The sequence below is a fragment of the Colobus angolensis genome, unplaced genomic scaffold (assembly GCF_000951035.1).
Source record: "Colobus angolensis palliatus isolate OR3802 unplaced genomic scaffold, Cang.pa_1.0 Scaffold107, whole genome shotgun sequence".
NCBI classification, from domain to species: domain Eukaryota; kingdom Metazoa; phylum Chordata; class Mammalia; order Primates; family Cercopithecidae; genus Colobus; species Colobus angolensis.
Window position 1 is genome coordinate 4201553 of NW_012111697.1, and position 5519 is coordinate 4207071.

Here is a 5519-nt window from a genome sequence, read left to right on the forward strand (position 1 = left end):
TGGAAGGCCAAGGCGGGCCAATCACCTGAGGTCAGGAGTTTGAGACCAGCCTGACCAACATGGAGAAACCCCGTCTCTACTAAAAGTACAAAATTAGCAAGCTGAGCTGGTGCATGCCTGTTAATCCCAGCTACTCGGGAGGCTGAGGCAAGAGAATTGCTTGAACCCAGGAGGCGGAGGTTGCAGTGAACAGAGATTGCGCCATTGCACTCCAACCTGGGCAACAAGAGTGAAACTCTGTCTCAAAAAAAAAAAACAAAATTCAAAAGATACATAAGAAACTAATAAAACTGGCTATCTGTTGGGGATGGGGGTACTGGAATAGACAGGGCAAAGGCAAATAGGCATTTATGTTTGTTTTCTAACTATGAGTGTAATATATATGCTAAAATTTATTTTTTGTTTTATTTTATTTTTTTGAGATGGAGTCTTGCTCTGTCACCTAGGCTGGAGTGCAGTGTGCTGCCATGCCTGGCTAATTTTTTGTATTTTTAGTAGAGATGGGGTTTCACCATGTTGATCAGGCTGGTCTCGTTCTCCTGACCTCATGTGATCTGCCTGCCTCGGTCTCCCAAAGTGCCAGGATTACAGGCGTGAGCTGATTTTTTTTTTTTTTTTTTTAAAGGAAGACATAGGCCAAGGAGCCAGACTTCCTGTGTTAACTCCTTCCTCTGCCACTTTTTACCTTGGGGACCTCAGGTAGGTACTTAAACCTTGGGCCTCAGTTGCTCATTTCATAGTATACAGACAATAGCAATATTTGATTCAAAGGGTGGTTGTGCAGCTGCAGAAGTTCATACATGTAAAATTCTAAGAATAGTCCCCAGTGTGTAGTAAGTACTTGATTAATGTTAAATGCTAGTACTTTTTATTACTAGCTGCAAAAAAATACTTCCTCAGAAAATATAGTCCAGCCATTAGTACTGTGTCTGGTAGGAATTTCTGAAAGAATAAGATATATAGATGCACTTTTCTTGTTTTTATATATATATATACGTGTATATATATATATACACGTATATATATGTGTGTGTATATATATACGTGTATATATATATACGTATATATATGTGTGTGTATATATATACGTGTGTGTATATATATATACGTGTGTGTGTATATATATATGTGTGTGTATATATATATATATTTTTTTTTTTTTTACAGAGTCTCACTCTGTCGCCCAGGCTGGAGTGCCGTGGCTGATGTCAGCTCACTGCAAGCTCCGCCTCCCTGGTTCATGCCATTTTCCCGCCTCGGCCTCCTGAGTAGCAGGGACTATAGGCGCCTGCCACCACCACATCTGGCTAATTTTGTTTTTGTATTTTTAGTAGAGATGGGGTTTCACGGTATTAGCCAGGATGGTATGGGTCTCCTGACATCGTGATCCACCCGCCTCGGCCTCCCCAAAGTCCTGGGATTACAGGCGTGAGCCACTGTGCCCGGCCCGGTATTTCTATATTTTATTTTTTTTACTTCAAATTTTCTGTGGATGTTTCCTTTTTTAACTGGAATGAGGAAGTTAGATTTGTTTTTTGTGTTTTGAGATGGGGTCTCACTCTGTGGCTCAGGCTGGGTGCACTGGTGCGATCACAGCTCACTGCAGCATCCATCTCCTGGGCTCAAGAGACCTTCCCACCTCAGCCGCACCCCCACAGTGGTTGGGACTACAGGTGTGCCACCATGGCCTGCTAATTTTTAAACATTTTTTTTTTTTATAGAGATAGGGTCTTACTGTGTTGCCCAGGCTGGAAGTTAGATTTCTGTGTTTGAGTTATATTTATCTTTAGAAAGTCATCACCACCTGCTCCTTTGGGATTCTTGATTTCTGTGATTCTATGATCTTTGATTTCTATGATTGCTTTCACATGGTTCTGATTCAGAATCTCTGATTTTTTTTTTTAATTCTAATTGTGATTCATTTTTGGCCAGAATTCATCAGAGGTGATCTTACATACTTCAAATTGCATACCATTAGGAGAGATATACCAGATGGCTGGTGATTGTTACTTCCCTTTGACCAAAATGTTATGTTTACTTTGGTTCATTCTCCATCAATCATTTAGTGGATGGTTTTAAAACCAATAAATAATTCTTGGCTGGATGAGTAAATTTCTACAGGCCTTGTAAAGTGATGATTTTTTGGGTTTTTTGTTGTCGTTTGTTTGTTTTGTATAAAAATATAGTACTCTATACGTTAAGAGAAACTTCTAGGAACAAACTAGAAATGATCCCTGGAAGTGTAGTCTTAATTTCTCTTGTCTTTTTATTCCTTTTATATTTATTTGATTGTTATGTCAAATTGTATCTTTTTTTTTTTCCCCTGGCTTTTTCTTTCTTAAACGTCATCCTAAAGTTGTGTATATTTAGCGTGTTCTAGAATCAGCTGCACTTTTTGATGCCAGTGGACACCCCTTCAGGTCATTCTTGTCTCATTTTGACAGACATCATTTATCTTGGAAGGTTTTCCTGCACTGCAGGCTTACTTGAACCTTCCTCCCAGACTTGGAATTGGCCATTTCTCCAAGGAGCTCTGGTTCCTTTTATTGGAGAATGGTGTTAGAGACAAGATGGAGGATGTGCTCATTGCCTAGGGGTAACATTGTTTTAAGGCCATTTTAAATGACAGAACATTTAAAAAATACATTTTAAATGTATTTTTAAAAATCATGAGTCCATATTTGTATTTCTAATTCAGTTTAAATGGTATAGTATTTTTACCTAATTTCTTAGCTCCTAGTTGTTTATTTTTATTTTTTTTTCTAGACAGAGTCTTGCTCTGTCGCCCAGGCTGGAGTGTAGTGGTGGCACTGCAACCTCCACCCCCTGGGTTCAAGTGATTTTCCTGCCTCAGCCTCCCGAGTAGCTGGGATTACATGTGCCCGGCCTCCTAGTTGTATTTTATAGTAAAAAACTTGAAACAAGTTATAAGTACTTATTTTCTTTGCTTTATCCTGCAATGTAAAGAAAATGGTTTCAGTAACAATGCTGATATTAGTAGTAACTGTAAACATACTGTATCATGTTAAAAAATTCTTTCTTTAATATATGTAACTATTTTTGTTCTTAAAATGCGTCTTCTTTTTTTCTTTTCTTTTTTTGAAACAGAGTCTCACAGTGTAGCCTGGGCTAGAGTGCAGTGGTGCAATCTCAGCTCACTGCAACCTCTGCCTCCCGGGTTCAAGCGATTCTCCTGCCTCAGCCTCCCTAGTAGCTGGGATTACAGACATCCACCACCACGCCCAGCTAATTTTTTTTGTTTTTTGAGATGTTGTCTTACTCTTTTGCCCAGGCTGGAGTGTAGTGGTGTGATCTCAGCTCACTTGTAACATCTGCCTCCCAGGTTCAGTGGATTCTCCTGCCTCAGCCTCCCAAGTAGCTGGGATTATAGGTGCCAGCCACTATGCCCAGCTAATTTTTGTATTTTTGGTAGAGACAGTGTTTCACCGTGTTGACCAGGCTGGTCTCGAACTCCTGACCTCAAGTGATCTACCCGCTTTGGCCTCCCAAAGTGCTGGGATTTCAGGCGTGAGCCACCGAGCCCACCTTTTAAAATGCATCTCACTGAAGATGTGTGTAGTCAAAGCACTCTGTTCTAAAGTCATTGGAAATCGTTTTTCTTAGGAATTATGTTACAAAGTTAACATACAGTTGAGTTCATTTGTTGTTTTCAGGTTAAGGGACTGCTTTTTTTTTTTTTTTTAGACAGAGTCTCGCTCTGTCGCCCAGGCTGGAGTGCAGTGGTATGATCTCAGCTCACTGCAAGCTCCGCCTCCCGGGTTCACACTATTCTCCTGCCTCAGCCTCCTGAGTAGCTGGGACTACAGGCGCCCGCCACCTCACCTGGCTAATTTTTTGTATTTTTAGTAGAGACAGGGTTTCACTATGTTGGCCAGGCTGGTCTCGAACTCCTGACCTCAAGTGATCTACCCGCTTTGGCCTCCCAAAGTGCTGGGATTTCAGGCGTGAGCCACCGAGCCCACCTTTTAAAATGCATCTCACTGAAGATGTGTGTAGTCAAAGCACTCTGTTCTAAAGTCATTGGAAATCGTTTTTCTTAGGAATTATGTTACAAAGTTAACATACAGTTGAGTTCATTTGTTGTTTTCAGGTTAAGGGACTGCTTTTTTTTTTTTTTTTTTTTGAGACAGAGTCTCGCTCTGTCGCCCAGGCTGGAGTGCAGTGGTATGATCTCGGCTCACTGCAAGCTCCGCCTCCCGGGTTCACACTATTCTCCTGCCTCAGCCTCCTGAGTAGCTGGGACTACAGGCGCCCGCCACCTCACCTGGCTAATTTTTTGTATTTTTAGTAGAGACAGGGTTTCACTGTGTTGGCCAAGATGGTCTCGATATCCTGATCTCATGATCCGCCTGCCTCGGCCTCCCAATATACTGGGATTACAGGCATGAGCCACCTTGCCCGGCCAAGGGACTGCTTTTTAAAAAGTGAATTTGATTACTATTGAAGTAAGTAATGCATTTCTGTGATTCAACAAAGATCTATCTCACAGAGATACCTCATTCTGCTCCCTTCCCCACCCAGTCACATTCTTCTTTGTCTTATAGAAACATGTCTTGTTTTTTTTGTTTGCTTCTTGTTTATTCTTCAAGTGGGTTTTTTGTTTTTTTGTTTTGTCACTAGTATATATTTCTCTTCACTCCTATTTCCCCGCTCCTTACATAAAAGATAGCATACCATATGCACCTCTCTGTATCTCAGTTTCCTTAATAACAATATGTCCTGGAAATAGCCCTTCCGTTTTTTTTCTCTTTTTTTTTTTTGAAATAGTCTCGCTTTGTCACCCAAGCTGGTGTGCAGTGGTGTGAACTTGGCATACTGCAGCTTCCAACTCCTGGGCTGAAGTGATCCTCCTGCCTTAGCCTCCTGTGTAGCTGGGACCACAGGCATGCTCCACCACACCTGGCTTTTTTACTTTTTTTTTTTTTTTTTTGAGACGGAGTCTCGCTCTGTCGCCCGGGCTGGAGTGCAGTGGCCGGATCTCAGCTCACTGCAAGCTCCGCCTCCCGGGTTTACGCCATTCTCCTGCCTCAGCCTCCCGAGTAGCTGGGACTACAGACGCCCGCCACCTCGCCCGGCTAGCTTTTTGTATTTTTTAGTAGAGCTGGGGTTTCACCGTGTTAGCCAGGATGGTCTCGATCTCCTGACCTCGTGATCCGCCCGTCTCGGCCTCCCAAAGTGCTGGGATTACAGGCTTGAGCCACTGCGCCCGGCCCTTTTTTACTTTTTGAAGAGACGAGGTCTCATTATGTTTCCCAGACTGGTCTCGAACTCCTGAGCTCAAGCAGCCCTCCTCTCTTGGCTTCCCAAAGTGCTGGGATTACAGGTGTGAGCCACTGCACCCAGCCAAGATATTCCTTCTTAATCATAATCTTTAAAAATAAATTTTTTTTTTTTAGCTGCTGTATAAGATGTCATTGTTTGGATGCACCATAGTTGATTCAGTTAATCCAGTTGTTGAGTATTTGGATTGGTTCCAGTCTTCTGCTGTTGCTAACAAT

General features: G+C 42.1%; 1 protein-coding gene across 11 annotated transcripts in view; it reads left to right on the forward strand.

Moving 5' to 3' along the window:
• The window catches only part of ZNF146 (zinc finger protein 146), a 33466-nt gene that overhangs the window by 3365 nt on the left and 24582 nt on the right, over positions 1-5519 (forward strand). For 5 of the 11 annotated variants that reach the window (XM_011948665.1, XM_011948683.1, XM_011948697.1 and 2 more), the window contains exon 2: positions 626-699. The exons of 5 other annotated variants lie outside the window; for them this stretch is intronic. The gene's annotated coding sequence lies outside the window, so the exon portion shown is untranslated. Of the gene's footprint in view, positions 1-625; positions 700-3292; positions 3392-5519 lie in introns of all 11 variants that reach the window. One more of the 11 variants, XM_011948719.1, reaches the window with a different exon arrangement.